The sequence below is a fragment of the Furipterus horrens genome, unplaced genomic scaffold, assembly GCF_987537825.1.
Source record: "Furipterus horrens unplaced genomic scaffold, mFurHor1.1.pri manual_scaffold_8, whole genome shotgun sequence".
Classification (NCBI taxonomy): domain Eukaryota; kingdom Metazoa; phylum Chordata; class Mammalia; order Chiroptera; family Furipteridae; genus Furipterus; species Furipterus horrens.
In genome coordinates, this window is record NW_028327178.1 from 79,160,385 (window position 1) to 79,176,836 (window position 16,452).

At 42.1% G+C, this 16,452-nt stretch overlaps 1 long non-coding RNA gene across 3 annotated transcripts; it reads right to left on the minus strand.

The window, feature by feature from the left end:
- Positions 1-372: 372 nt before the first annotated feature.
- Positions 373-16,029, minus strand: LOC150003206 (uncharacterized). 3 transcript variants are annotated; one of them, XR_016512655.1, is made up of 5 exons: positions 15,681-16,029; positions 3,544-3,653; positions 2,828-2,975; positions 1,272-1,936; positions 373-1,146 (listed from the first exon to the last, which is right to left on the minus strand). It is a non-coding gene; the product is annotated as an uncharacterized LOC150003206 (long non-coding RNA). The 3 variants fall into 3 exon arrangements; XR_016512657.1 differs by lacking the exon at positions 3,544-3,653; XR_016512656.1 differs by lacking the exons at positions 3,544-3,653; positions 15,681-16,029 and adding an exon at positions 3,444-3,481.
- Between the last annotated feature and the right edge of the window lie 423 nt (positions 16,030-16,452).

Here is a 16,452-nt window from a genome sequence, read left to right on the forward strand (position 1 = left end):
GAGACCATTCTATGGGCCCCCAATGTTCATGATTCATATGTAACCTTTGGGGTTATTGTGGGTGAGCCTTCATGGCTGGGAAGAGGTACACGTGTTAAAGCTTGTGCAATGAGAGCCTTTCCTGGAAACAAGAGAAATGGCTTCTCCCTGAAAATCTAGACCTGACAAGATTACCTGCCAAATAATGACCGCATTTGAACTTTCTCATTTCATTTTAGTGAATAGTTCATATCTGTTTTATTTAGTTTAAAGCTTACTTATTTTTATTTTTATAAATTGCCCCCTCCAGGGTCTCCAGTTCTCACTCACTATATGGGTGAGAGGAAATAATTTTCAAGAGTTTGACTCAGGATGAAATACAGAAGGACTGTATCAAAGTGGGTGAAGAGATTTATTATCTTCTATAGATACCATGGTGGACATCGGCAATACTATTGCATAGGTACCAGAGCAGTCTCTGTGTATTTCCTTAGGATTCTACATTTCTATTTATGTTAATCATCCTCTAGGTATGTTCCATTTCATGAAAGATGATAAACCCTAACATGGAACCCAAAGTCATCCTGAGGGTGATTTGAATTACGAAGTCACTTCCCTTCACAGTGGGATGCACCGTGGACTCCTGTGGACTACAGCCTCCGTTCTTATACATTTCAGGTCATACCTACAGAGCAGCTGACTATGAAGGTGGTACCAGAGAATGGAATCAGCTGAAAGGCCACTGGACATGACCAAGACTCTCTGAGTGTATCTCTATGAGATTTCACTGAAACTACTAAAATATTGATTTCTGGTAATGTTTTTGGGAACAAGAATGTAACTTAATTTTAACTTTTATCTCCAACTCTGCACAAAGAGAGGCAACGTGGTCCATATAAACTGGTTCCTTCTCAAGGGTTTGTAGCAGGCGTGCCTAAATTAATCAGGAGAAACTCCACAGAGGGTCCACAGGTCTCAGTACAGGCTTTTCCAGCCCCGTTCCTGTAGATATACCTTCTCAGCTGCCGTGCTCAAAATAGTGATCCTTCTCCACCTTCAGACTCAAGAACCCAGAGATTCCTGGACATTCAGCCATCAAGGCCAGGCTCCAGGAAGCTCACAGGTTGGTTCTAAGGCAAGCTCTTCATGAATAACATTCAACAGGGGCTGAAAACAAAATTGTGTTCTGGGTGGAGGCCACGATAACTGACAATTTGTCAGAGCATCACAGTTTGACGTTTTCTTAATCAGCATTTTGCTTTCAAAGGTTGCCTAACCAATATAACACTTACCTTCATTATTGTCCACTGGAGGTTCAGGGTTCTGTCCCCAAGTTGACCCATGGTTTGAGAGTAGGTTTTCATTTTTCAGCTGCTTTCTGTTCTACAAATGTTTTAAGGACTTTGCCTGGTGTGCTCACCAGGCTGAACTATCTCTCCCTTTGGCTCTCTTCCCTTTCCCCACAGTTGCTATGTGGCCCCATTTCAGTCTCGGACATTTAGATCAGTGCTTCTCAAAATTTAATACGTACACAAATCATCTGGGGATGTTTTAAAATGTACATTTTGATTTAGTACATCTGAGACACTGCCCAAGACTCTGCATTTCTAGCAGGTGCCCAGGAAGTTCAATGACGCTGACCAAGAACCACACACTGGACAGCAAAAGTCTACAATTTCTGTATTTTCCTTCCTCAAAGCCATCAAAATCATTTTTGTTGAAAGTGACCTTACCGTGAAGTTTCAACTAAGAGGGGAGGCTTGGTGTGTTTCTACCTTTAGTAGTATTTACAAGACAAACAGTGCTTTGCCAAAGGAGTGATGGTGTTCTCGTGGAATTCTGGAGCTGGAGATGATTTGAGTTGGGCCCAAGGGACATCCTTCTCAAATCATCTAAAACCCTGATCATTGTCTATACAGGCATACTTCAGACATATTGCAGACTGGGTTCCAGGGCACTGCAATAAAGAAATATCACAATAAAGCAAGTTGTAATTTTTTTGCTGGTGGAGGGGGTCTTGCCTTAAATTCGTAAAAAAAAAACACACCACATTTGTGAAGTACAATAAAGCAAAGTGCAATAAAACTAGCCATGGCTGTATTGTGAGGCCCCACTTGCACTAAGTAAAGCCTATGCATGAAGCCAGAGCCAGACACACACATCTGTGTGGCTAAAGCAGATGCAAAGGGGAATGTAAGGACCCCAGTGAGATGGGACACAAGGTTTCTCTCCCTCCACACAATCAACTATCTCAATCTGTGCTGCCAGTTTCTTATATTGGGTTGGCCAAAAAGTTCATTTGTTTTTTTTCCCATAAGATGGCTCTAGTAGTGCTTAGTTGTCTTTAACTTCATTTGAAACAATTTTGTTAGATTTTATTGTGACAGCTGTCATATCAGCATGCATGAAAAATATCAAAATTGGTGAATTTTTGTGCAGTCATCATAATATTGAAGATGGAAGAACATAAGCAACATTTTTGGCGTATAATGCTTTTCAAGAAAGGTAAAAATGCAACTGAAACACACACAAAAAAGATTTGTGCAGTGTATGGAGAAGGTGCTGTGACTGACGGAACACGTCAACAGTGGTTTGTGAAGTTTTGTGCTGGAGATTTCTCACTGGAGGATATTTCATGCTTGGGTAGACCGTTGAAGTTGATGGAGATCAAGTTGAGACATTAATTGAGAAAAACATGGGAGATAGCAGACATACTCAAAATATCCAAATCAATAAAGTTATTGGTGAAAATAAAAAATCTGTCTTCTATTTTACAGAAAAAACTAAACAGATTTTTTGGCCAACCCAATACATCAAGACCGCAGAGCAGGAAAATAGGCATAGTCACCTCTTCTGCAAGCTCAGTTGACCATAAATTCTGCTTGAAGACCTGTTCCCTGTAGAAACATTACCAGCAGAAAAGGCAGCAGGTGGAGGGGAGTGTTAAAACCAACTCCTTGCTTTGTCATTCAAGATGGAGCAGCTGGTGCAGGGAGCTGGGAGGGGGAGAGAGAGCAAACAGGAGTGAGGCTCCCCAAACTGCTTTTCTTTCTTGTTCTTCTTAGGGTTATTTTATTTATAGCTTGGAAAAAATAATTACTTACAGCTGCATTTCTTAATTGCAAGACACTAAAGGCAGCATTTCCACCCACCGGGTCACACCACCTGGAGCATTCTCCTGGGAGGAACTGCCAGGTCCCCTTTGCAACCCAGTGACCTCCCAGCATCTTCTAGTCTTGAGAGGACTCAGGTTATCAGCCAGTGACCTTCCACACAGACCCTCTCTTCTTTTTTTCTGGGCTCATTAGATTAGTTTCTTCATCTCATTCCTTATCCAGTGAATAAATTTGAAGACAAATAGCTCCCCTCTGGGTCCTTCTTGGAGTTATGAGAGTTATGATTAATTTAGCAGCCCGCTTAGTAGCTAAAGCTCAAAACTGACTCAGGTCTAAATTCTAGTTTACCTTCTTTAACTTCTGTGTCCTCATCTGTAGAGTGTGAATGTTAATAGTACCAGCCCCACTAGTATAAGACCCAATGAATGCATGCAAAGTATTTACTCACATGTTTAAGCAGAAGTATTCAACAAATGGTAGCAATTACTAGATGGGTTGTAATGAGGGTGGGTTATCAGGAGCCATAGAATTAAAGCTGGGAGTGTCCCTGGAGTTCACCTAGGCCAGCATATGAAAAGGTTTATGAGGATCACCTGAAAGCAAGGTTGCTGGGCTCCACCCCAAGATGACTGAATTCTGTAGGTCAAGGGTAGAGCTCATTAATTTGCATATTTAACAAGCTCTCAGGTGATACTTTTAGTACCAAGGAGCTAAACTAACTCCTTTTCTGCCACAGAATCCCTAGTGCCACCACTCCTATTCCTGTAAATGTCTTGTAAGCTCTGCTGGGCAACTCATGTGATGGTGGAAGAAAGGAAATGAATCCTTGGTGGTGATCTATAATGGGTCATGAACTTTAAATATATTATTTTATCCTCACAATAATTTATGGAGTTACTTATGGTTGTTTCTTTTGCTGTTATTTTGTTTTCTTTGTTTGCTTTTTTTAAGATGATAAAACGGAGGAGGTGAAAGATAACTTAGGTGCCTACACAATTTCACACAGTAAGAAATTAAAGAGCCAGGATTTGAATCCAGTCTCTGAAACCTAACTTCTGTGTCAGTGATGTTCAGTTTATATTTAGGAGCCCTCGCAACACATTTAATTATTGGGTAAGTCTTAAAAGTTGAAATATATCTTTGTTTTTATACTGAGCTGCAATCTGCCTCTGTTGATTCACTGGTTTTAGTCATGGTTTCTGAATCTTCAATAGAATTGAAAAGGATTTATTATCATTTGGGTAGAAAGAAGACAATCATTTACTTCATTGCAGATTTGATAATGTTTAAGTGTATAGCTCCTGACCTAGGTTTCCTTCCTTCAAATCCTGACTCGCACTCACACTTCTTAGCTGTGTGACTTTGGGTAAGTTTCTATTTCTCTGTGTCTCCATTTTCTTAAACCTATGGAATGGAAATAGTATTAATATCTTCACTAGAATGTTCATACAAGAAGAGTTTAATGCATGTACAGGATCACATGACAATTTTAGCTTTTATTTCAATCTCTAAAGCCTCTGTAAAGCCTTCATAAAATCCAATCTAACTGAGGTCTTAAAAACTGGAGAAACCAGATTTTTTTCTTTTCCTTATGATATGACTACAGTGCATTTAGCAGTGTATTCTTTCAAGTCTTTGCTGGTGATTAGAGGTGCTAGATAAAAAGAATATCAAAAGCAGCTGTGTTTTTCATCAGCAAGCATTCCCTGAGTTAAACCAACCAAGTTGTTATGTAGTTATGTTTTCTTGGAGAGGTGATTCTGCTTCTTGTATTTTAATATAGGGAAATGGAGTGTTCAAAATGCTAGAGAAGGCTGGGCATGCATATCCCAGTTAGAGCCTCCTCAAACTGCAGGAGAGCCAAAGGAGAGAAAAATAAAAATACCTAATGATCCAAGGCTGGAGATTTTTTGTGCTTTTCAAAAACCATTCTTTAAATTAAAGAAATAATATAAATGATGAGGCAAAGGAATACAAATATTTATTTATACTTCCTGTCTTAGACTGATTTATTTAAAAAAACAAACAAACATAGCCTAAATTCTCCTCCCTTCCCTGTATGCTTGCCCTTGGGAATGTGACTTCAGCCCCTCCAATCAAAGGGTGGAGTCTATTTCCTCAACTTTCAAATCTGGGTTTGGCCATGTGACTTGTTTGGGCTAAAAGACTTCAGCAGAAGTGGCACTATGCCAGTAACAAGGCTGAACTCAAGAGACCTTGCATTCTCATCGGAACTGAGAGACATCACTTCATAAAATAAGCCCAAGCTAGCTGGCTATGAGATGAGACACATGGCCCAGTCATCCCCATTGCCCCACACGAGAGAGGCCATGGCCCTATTCCTTCTATCGCATGATTACGGATTTATGAGCAAACCTAGTCAGGATTAGCCAGGTCTGATCTAGAGCAGCAGAACCGCCCAGCTGACCCACAGACTCATTAAAAATAATAAGCACATTGTTTTATCCTTCTGAGTTTTGAGAGATTTTTTTTTTTCACAGCAATAGCTAACTGACATATCCCTTATGAAACTGATAGGAATAAATTAGCAACAACCACATTAAAATCAATATAGTATTATTTGTAGAGTCTAAACTGAAGAAAACTATTAGTTCCGCCATTTTTGACTTACAAAAATAGCAATTTCATGTCAACCACCCTAACATTATTAAGTACTTTTCACACATCAAGCACTATTTTATATGGATTATCTAATTTGATCTTTTTTTTAAGTATATTTTATTGATTTTTTTGTTAGAGTAGTCCCTATTTTTTTCCCTTTTTTCCTCTCTGCCCAGGACCCCCCTTCTCTCCAGCAATCCCACCCCACTTAGTTCATGTCCACAGGTCACACATATAAGTTCTTTGGCTTCGCCCTTTCCTATATTATTTTTAACTTCCCCCTGTCTGCTTTGTACCAAACAATTACGCTTCTTAATCCCTGCACCATTTCCCCATTTATTCCCCTTCCCCCTCCCAGCTGAGAACCTTCCAAATGATCCCCATATCTATGACTATGTTCTTATTCTGGTTTGCTTAGTTGGATTTTGCTTTTATTTTTTAGATTCAGTTGTTGATAGTTGTGACTTTGTTGTCATTTTAATGTTCATAATTTTGATCTTATTTTTCTTAAGTAAGTCCCTTTGACATTTCATATAATAATAGCTTGGTGATGATGAACTCCTTTAGCTTTACCTTGTCTGGGAAGCACTTTATCTGCCCTTCCATTCTAAATGATAGCTTTGCTGGATAGTGTAATCTTGGTTGAAAGTCCTTGCTTTTCATCACCTTAAAAACTTCTTGCTAGTTCCTTCTTGCTTGCAAAGTTTCCCCTAAGAAATCAGCTGATAGTCTTACAGGCACCCCTTCGTAGGTAACTCTCTGCTTTTCTCTTGCTGCTTTTAAGATTTTCTCTTTATCTTGAACCTTCAGCATTTTAATTATGATGTGTCTTGGTTTGGTCCTCTTTGGGTCTAGCTTGTTTGGGACTCTATGCATTCTGGAGTTTTATGTCTATTTCCTTTGCCAAATTTGGGAAGTTTTCCTTCATTATTTTTTCACATAAGCTTTCAATTTCTTGCTCTTCCTCTTCTCCTTCTGGCACCCCTATGATTTGGATGTTGGTATGTTTAAAGTTGTCCCAGAGTTTCCTACACCTCTCCTCATTTTTTTAAATTCTTGTTTCCTCATTCTATACTGGTTGACTGTTTTTTTTTTCTTCCTTATGTTCCAAATAATTGATTTGAACCCCAGTTTCCTTCCCTTCACCATTAGTTTTGTGTGGATTTTTACTCATTTCATTTAGCATAGCCTTCACTTCTTCCCTTATACGTCTGTCATACTTAAGCATATCTGTCAGGCCTGTGAGCATCTTTATCACCACTGTTTTGAATTCTGCATCTGTTAGATTGGTTATCTCCTCGTCTGTTAGGCTGGCTATCTCCTTGTCGCTTAGTTCTCCCACTGGAACCTTGATCCATTCCCTCTTTGGGGTCATACCTCTCTGTCTCCTCATCTTAACAGGCTCCTGTGTTTGTTTGCCTCTGTGTCTTAGGTAGAGCTGTTGCTCCTGTTACATTGTAACAGCCTTAGGTATTCATCATAGAGGGCGACCTGTTTCACCATGTTGTGGCGCTGTTTGTGGGGGAGGGGCCTGGGAGGGAACAATGCTGCTTGCTTAGCACTCACCCCTTTTCCAGGCACTTCTCCCACTTTGTATGGGACTGGCACCTCTCTAGCTATTGCCCTGGCTGTTGTTTCCAGAGTGGGTGGGTCTGCGGATATTCTAGGACCCTGGGGGCCCTTTAAACAAGCAGACTCTGCTGAAAGACCAGCAGTTTCTTCCTCCACCCCAACCCCCACTGGTTTGCACAGTCAAAAGCAATGAGGCTCTATTTTCCCTGGCGCTGGGACCATGAGCTGTGTGGTCTGGTTTGGTCTGGTGCTGGGAGCACTCCCTAGGTGTCCCTCCTGACTTTTAAAAAAATGTGACTATGCTTTCCGCTGGCCTGCTGCTGCTGCCGCTGTTGTTGTCACCACACTGTGTCCTCTCCAAACTGGCTCCGCCCCTCCTACCTGTCTGGATGAGTATTTCTTCTTTATATATTTGTTTGTTGGACTTCCATGCAGCTAGATTTTTCTGGAACTTCTGGTTGTCTCTAATTTTGAGGTAGTTGTATTCCTTCTTAGTTGTGGAGGGAGATGCAGCATGTCTGTCTAGGTCTCCATCTTGGCCAGAAGTCTCATTTTATTTTTATAAGTATTCTATGAGGTAGACATTATCATCTTCATTTTACCAGCAAGGAACTACAGATTCAAAAAATATCTGTTGAAGGAATGACTAAAAGAAAGGGCAACATTCCTCAAAGTCACATTGCCAAATCCTTGTAGGATAGAAATTTAAGCTTAAATTGGCTTGATCCCTCTGCCAATGCACTTTGTACGATGGGATAACAGACGGCAATGACATTTATCAAGTATTCACTAGGCATCAAGCTGTTCTATAATCTTTACATGCCTTATCTCATTTAATCATCATATATAACCCCTGAGGTTGGTGTGATTTATGCATGGGGAAGCCAAAGTACTCCAATGCTCAGTAATTTAACCAAAGTGATAGAGAAAGTAAATTGCCAGGCCGCACTTGAACCTAGGCAATACTCCAGGAACTGCAGTCAGCTATAGATGGCACCTTTCAAAGAACTGAGAAAAGACAAATGTAAGGAAAAAATGGAGTTTTCCATAAGCAGAACCCTAGCAAACATTTTGTATCTCTGAATGTGACTCTATTAATGAAGATTCATTGTGTGAGAAACCTGGTTTTATAAAGGCTCTTCCTTCCCAAGAGGACATATGCAGCCTTTTCTCATCTATCTCCACATCGTTACATGTCAACTTTTGGAAAACCAGGCTAACCTCCTTATGGAGACACGGCAGGTGACCGTTCTGTGAGGTCCTCGGAAAAGGCCCACAATTCTCTGCAGAAGCAGACCACTGTAGCCTAAGATTTCCACCATCAGCATCACATCTCTGAATTAAGGCATCATCACCTACCTGAAAGTCCTTGTAAAAATGTGCATATTTTGCCTATTAATACTGTGCAAACTTAAACTATGGTGCACAAAGTTAGGGGCAAACAAAATCCAAGATATTAAAAACAATGGAAGTGGGCTTGGTGTAGTATGAGAAAGGGTAGTGGGGACTGTGGCAATTTGAAGAGTACATTTCCCCTCTAACTAGGGATTCTGGTACTAATGTCAAGGCAATTGGTGCCATTGACAATGACAGATGTTTTTATTTTACAAAAGAAGACAAAACATCTAGATATTTTTGGGTAATTTTCCCTTTAAAACATTACCAGAAAAAATAAAACTGATCTGTGAGCTAGAATTGACGTGCAAGAATCCAGTCTAAAACTCTGTGCTTAGATCAATGTATCACTTCCTTAAAGCAGAGCTACTCCAAGTGAGGTCCCTCTACATCAACATTACCCAGGAGTTGATTAGAAATGCAAGAACTTGGGCCCCACCCCAGATGTTTTGAATCTAAACATCTTGGGAGTATGACCCTAGTTTCTATGTTTAACAAGCCTTTCAGGTGATTCTTTTACACATCAAAATATGAGTGATCCAGATGCAACAAGAACCAGATATGCATCTGGTATGTGCAAGGACTCAAGGACAGGGTCTGAGGCTGACAGGACAGAAAACCTCTAGTTCTCAAGATCGGGGAGAGGAAAAAGAAGGGTGCTGACAAGACCTGAGAAGGCATTCTGGGAGCTCTGCAAATAAGACTGTCAAGTGTGGAGCCCAAAGGGGCCTTGCAAAACTCTCTGCTGCTCCTCCTTTAAAGTTAAGATACCAGACTTCTGAGCCTGGTAGCTCCTCCCCTCCAATTCCCAGGAAAGTGACACTGTGTTCCCATATTTATAGAGCCTTGTCAGCACTAAATCTGTTCCGAAGAATGTTTCCAAAGTTGTCACCGTTCTCAAGTAATTAATCAGAGGCTTCTATCTGCCTAGAGGCTCACCACACTTTTCATGTTAATTTTTTTAATGCAAATGTGGTGATTCTGGGAAGCAGTGAAGTCAAGAAGAGTGTTAAGTACCTCACTTCAGCCAAATTAGGACACATATACTTAATGTACACACAATCTACAAAATCTCCACAAAGGTCATGTTGAACTAAACTTTTGTATTTGAACTCCTCTGAAGCTATTGACCTAACCTCCCTACTGTTATCTTAACTGTATAAGGAAGCTGGAGTCCCTAAGGTGGTTTGACGTTGTAGTCAATACCGGCAACTCCTGCGGCGCACCTGAAGCCAAGCTGTATTGACTCCTTCTTTCCCTTGGACCCTTCAGCTGCGAAGAGAGGGGGGGTGTGCTGCATGGGCAACAGCAGACCCTCCATATCACCCTGCCCAGGCTCTGTAGCTTCAGCTTCACTGGAGAGGACACTCCAGCGTCATCGCAAGATGTCGATTCAACACGGGAGGAGACAGATACCGTGTCACTCCTGAGTCGGACTGCACAGCCATTCTCGGCGGTGCAGATAGACTCTTAAGAAGCTACACCATCATCTCTCGAGGCTCTGTAGCTTCAGCTTCACTGGAGAGGACACTCCAGCGTCATCGCAAGATGTCTATTCAACACGGGAGGAGACAGATACCGTGTCACTCCTGAGTCGGACTGCACAACCATTCTCGGCGGTGCAGATAGACTCTTAAGAAGCTACACCATCGTCTCTCGAGACGGACGGCTGCCGATGACAATAAGGAAGCTGGTCATCAAGCCAATCATTCAAAGCACAGTTCAATTAATTTCTTCTTCCTTCTTCTTTTATCCCCCTTTGTTTTTTGGCTTAGCTGTGTAATTTTATTTTCCTTCATTCTTTATATTATTTTATGCCCTATTTTTAAAGAAGCTGAGTTATCTTTGAAGAACAAATTTTATTGTAGCAGTGACCTCAAGGATGATAAGAGATTAGATTAAAACCCAGAAGTAGTACAAAATGCCAAGGATGATTTCAAAAAAGGGTCAGTTATCTAGTATTAATTCAGTAATAACTAGAGAGACACTTTTCTTATCACCTCCTTCCAGACAGAACTCTCTGGTGTCTCATGAAGTTCAGTGCCACTATAAGGGAAAGTAAAATAAAAATTGGATAAAAGCCAACTCTGATTCCAATACTGACCCCACATTCAGATTCTACTGACAGGTGCTTGTTGGGCTAGGAATTAGACTGAGGATTTAGATAATTTCCTTCTTCCTATATTAGGTAGCTTTTGCTGAATACAAAGCATGCCAATTCCCAGTGATTTAAAACAACCACCATTTACTTAACTAACAACTCTGGCAGTTCAGCTGATTTGGGCTGGCCTCCATCACGTGACTCCATCATGTGGTCAACTGGTGGGTTGCCTAGAGACCCATGAATTAGTACAGCTTCATTTTCTGAGAATCATAGCTGCCTACACAGACTCTACTTTGGGGGATACTCACTGATGCCCTAAACAATTTCCCAAGGACCCCTCCTGCTGGTTGCTTATGCCAGTCCCCTCGGTTAGCAGTGATGTGCTGCTAAGGAGCGGCCCCTGTGACCCCTTCCAGGGGGTTGCCCTGGGGCACCTGAAGCTTCCTCATCAGCAAGGAGAGCTGGAAAGTGATGAGCATTATGTCCTCCTCGATAGCCTCTAGCCAAGAATATAAAAACCCAGCTCCTTTACTTCAATGGAGATAAACTCTGGGACACAGTTAATGTTCCAGAACATCCACAGGATCAGGCCGAAGCTGGAAATTTGCCTGAAAATGCACCTTTGCACCTTTGCTCGGCCTCTTGCCAACGCAATTCTGCTTTCCTTGCACCTTCCTGGGAGCACCTCCTGAAGAGATCATCGGCTCATGACTCTCCTCTCAGAGTCTGTTTCCAGAGATCCCAACCTAAGCAGCCTTGTGCATCTTCATAGAAGTTCACATAAAGATAGAATTTTCTAGCCAGAAAGTTAAAAAAATCAAAACCACCTTCCATAGCTCAGCGTTTTTCTATAGGTAAAAAGACAAATATACAAAGAAGTAAAGCAACACATCAGAAATCACAGAGTCCCAGAGGACAGAACAAATTCAGGGCTCCTCTCTGGTTCACGTTCAATTCTGGCCCTTCCTTCTCCTCATTCTTCATTGCTTTGCCCTCCCCCTCCACCCTTCCTCCTCCTACCTCCTCTCCTCCTCTCTCCTTCTCCCATCTTCCTTCTCTTTCCTTCACACTCCTCTCTTTCACTCATCCCCCCCCCTCCTCTTCTGTCCCTTTTTCTCCCTCTCTCTCCTGATCATTATCTTCATCATTAGCTTTATGATTATCACTGTCTTCTCCAAGGTCCCTTCTACTAACTTCTGTTTAATTTCACATGTAAAGACTTGTGAGATAGCAATTTGGCACAACACACAAATCTGCACTGACAGCAGTAGGGCTGCTGATCCCGGGCATTGTTGTCAGTGGGAATGCCATCATGGAGATTCACAGGAACTGGAAATGCCAAAGTGGCAGCCTTGCTCCACCACAGGAATTTTATTAATGTTGCAGTTCACAGATCTGCAAGGCTTGATTTATCGAACAGGAGATCAATGTGAAAATACTGTCAAGCCTCTGGAACTAGGAAGATATTTAGATCACTCTACTCATGTACATCATATTTATGAAAGGAAAAGGAAGTGGGTGGACTATAAATTAGAAAAACCTGGAAGAATAAAACTCCATCCTTTCCAAATTTGACCTTTTATAAACTTCTTTCCAAAAGGCTGAGCTCAACTGTAAATACCTTTGTAGAGCGTGCCTTAATTTCTGGCTTCCAAACAGCCCTTTGTCAAAGAGGCAGCTTTCTGGAATTCCACATCCTCCTTCAGATATGCCCTCACCCATGTTTCTGCCCCTCCCTGGGACCCCACCTAAGAGCAACCACCAAGTTCCACACCTATATGAAGTAAAAACTGAAGGAAGTCAGAGAAATCATTGTGTATCCCCATCTTTTTGTAGATAAAACTGAGAGGCAAGTGTTACACAGATAAATTCAAAAAATAAACTTTGGGCCACCCTTGGTCTGAAAATCATTTACGAAAAATTTCCTCTGTGACCACAGGCCATCACTGTACCCTTTGGGTCTCAGTGTGGTTGATTATAAAAATAGTCACAATTATTCTAGCTTCCCCATATCCACACTCTTTGCATGTGTCTCTGCTGCAGCTCCCAATAAGAGAATTCTATTTCCACCCTTCCTAATCTGGGATGGCCTTGGGATTTCCTTTGGCCTATGGAATGCAGTAGAAGAGACAGTGAGCCAGTTCTGAGATTAACCCTCACGAGCCTTGCACAGTATGGCTCCCTTTCTTGAAACACTGTCCAGCCATCATGTGCAAAGAAGCTCAGGGCAGCCTTTGAGAGAATGAGGAACCACATAGAGCCAAGATGAGCCCTCCCAGCTAACACCATCCTAGACCAGCCAGTTCCAAGATGAGAGGGAGCTGCCCACAAATGCACAAATTTAGCACAGGAGACAACAAAAACTGTCCAGCTATGCCCATGCCAAATTTGTGTTACATGGTATCATGAGCTAAATAAATGATTGTTATTTCAAGCCACTATCTGGGGGTGGCTTGTTATGCTGCAAAATTTAACTGACTCATTTGGTTTCTTCATCAGTACAAAAAGGGTTGGAACATAAAGACCTCATTTTTAGGTGCTTTATAAAATACCAACTCCGCAAAAGGTTAAGGCCTAAATCTGAATTGTCCAATCCAATAGGGCACCCATTAGCCACAGTTTCAACTTTATGAATTGAAACTAAATAAAAGTAAAACTTCAGTTCCTTTGTGGCACTAGCTGTATTTCAAGTGCTTAACAGCCATATGTGGCTAGTGGCCACTGGAGAGGGCAGCACAAGTACGGAACATTTTTGTAGTCACAGATGGGCACAGTGGATGGTGCTGGACTGCAGTCTCCACGGAACAAGCGCCAAAGCTGAACCTGCAAGGACAGCCTGACCTCCTGACTCACTACATTTACTCTCCCCCTCCAGGACATCCTGTTCCATGGCAACTACCCCCAAGTCCCCTTGAAATGTTCAAATCTATATTTTAAGACTTCAGCTTTCCCTAAAATATCTAAATCATCAAGGAGTCTTTGAATCAAATGCAAACAAGTTCAGTATTTCAATAACAGAGTGGGCAGGGGGCTCTTAACAAGGTAGGAAACTCTTCAGATGAATGCAAGCTTTTCCTCCTTCAGGGGACTGCCCTAGTTTTTATTTTAAGTATATTTTTTCCGTGTTGATATGCTTGATAGCTGACTTTATCTGCATTCAGGATGGATGATATTTTTTTTTTCTGTATATGCATGTAGGAGGTTTCCTCCTAATTCTCTTTCCACTTTCTTCCCCGCTCCAATGCCCAGGGCTTTCACTGACTTCAAAGAACTAAAAAAGACTCAGAGGAAAATGGATATCTGACCTAATTAAGCATACAGATTGAGATTTTTCTCTCTTGGTTGGTAAAAAATTCCCTTTTCTTTACAAGCCTCATTCTGATTTCCTAGATAAAGGAGACTCAGAGAGCCACCCTCCTACTGCCCATCAAAAAAGCATTGCCCCTACAAGGAACCCAAGGCAGAGGGAACAGGTGGATCCTAGAGGACAGCCCAGGCAAGAGGGGACCATTAACAGTGATGGCTGGGGATTGCACTGCCTGGGTTTGAATCCCAGTTCAGCCACCTCTTACCTCTGGTGGATCCTTGGTCTAATTACTTAACCTTCCTAGGCCTCAAGTATCACGTTCATAAAGTGAGGATGCCAACTGTTCTTACCTTGTGCTTCTTTGATGAATATATATAAGGAAAGCCCTGAGAATATTGCCTGTGCCTGGCATCAAACAGAGCTCATGGGAGCCAATGGGACTTTTCAGTGCCCTGTCCAGGTCCTCTGAGACCCAGGGTACTGGCTGTGGGCGTTCACCCACCAGGTCATATGTGCTTTGCTGCTAACAGCTTGCACCTGAAACCTTCTTCAGGGGTCTGTCCCTGGACTACTGGAGCCACTTTACCTGAACAGGTAGGGAGCCCACCTGTCAGGTGTCATCCCAAGCAGACAGTTTGGGGTCAGCAGTCATAAAGCCTGGCTCCCTTGCCTTTGGGTCAACAGACACTGAATGTATCTCACACCCCAGAGCTGCCCTTGGGACCAGGCTGATGCTGGGGCTTTGCCTGTCATTGCTGCCTTGCTTGGCTTCTCCTCCTCTTCTCTCCTGCTTCCTCTGATTCTAGGTTCCTCCTGAGAGCACATCTTCAATAAAGCTCTCTCATGTGAATCCTTATCTCAGGCTCTGCTTCTGGAGAACCGTACCTAAGATAGTAACTATTGTAACTACAATAATTACTTTATTTTAACTATTTGTATTATTGCAGTCATGCCATAAAAAGTGATTTTGATTCCTACATGAGGTGATGATCATACTTTCCAAGTTTACAGAATTCAGCACTTTTGAAAGCATCTTCACTTTACTAGCTCATTGTTATGACTAGAAACTCCTGGAAACAAGAGATTAGATACAAAATCCAGTCCTACTTCTCTTGCTTCCCCTGGCTCCTTCCTTTCAGCACAATCAAGGCCTCCTGTGCAATGATAAAGACACACCAGTCCACATAGCTAAGCTTGATCTTCCCCTAACCTAATTTCAGTAAGCATCTTCCAGGATCCAGGCTATATACATTAGAATGTATGGTCCACCCTTAACAGGAGAACCCCTGGAAAAAGAGCCTACAGACCCTGGGTAGCAATGGTTCTCAATCTAAGGCCTCCTTCAGAGCCCTGGACGTGTTTGTTAAAACATAGATGCCTGGGCCTCATTCCCAGGGGCTCTGAGTCAGTAGGTCCAGGGTGGGACTCACGTCTTGGCACAAATAACAAGCACCTAGGTGATGCTACCACTGGAGTCATATGTGGGGTTGGAAAACCCCTGGCTCTGTGAGGAGGATCACAGCTAGAGGGGGGACCAGAGAAGGACTATCCCTGAGGTGCAGGGTCCAAAGCAGGGCTTGCTTACCTGACTCTTGGGTGGTAATGGTCTCAGCCATGCAAGAATATCCACAGTCATCCCATGGATTTAGGAAAGGCAGAGTCTTCAACATGGCAGGAACATGGTATATCTGTTTACTATTGTTGTTATTACAAATTACCATAAACTTTGTTTGCAGTTTAAAGTAATACATATATATATTATAGTCCTGGACGTCCAAGGACTGAAATGGGTCTTATTCAGCTAATGTCAAAGGTTCTGTTCCTTCTGAAGACTCAAGGGGAGAATCCATTCCTTGCCTTCTCCAGATTCTAGAGGCTGCCCACAGTCTTTCATTTCTGAGTACATCAACCCAATCTCTGCTTCCACCATCACATCTCCTTCTCTGACTCTGACCTTCCTACCTCCTTCCTGCCTTTAAATATAGGCTTCAAACTTTGTGTAGCAACCATGTAAATAAGCCTGGGCTAGCCTGCTGGAGGATGAGACACCACACAGAGTAGAGATAAGCCATACAGCTGAGGTCATGCCAGACCACTTGGCCCCCAGGTGAGCTTCCAGATGTTTACAAAGGTTTGTGTGAGCCTAGCCAGACTTATAGGAAATAATAAATAGTGGTTCTATTAAGCCACTACATTTTTTGGTGGCTTGTTAGATACAAGAGATGACAGACACCAACCCTGAGTGGAGGGACTTTCAGGCAGCTTGTTTACCTTATACGAGGCCTTGCATACAAATGTCTCATATGGCTACCACACAATAACTTAAAAATCAGGAAAAAATTACTTTAAACTTCAAG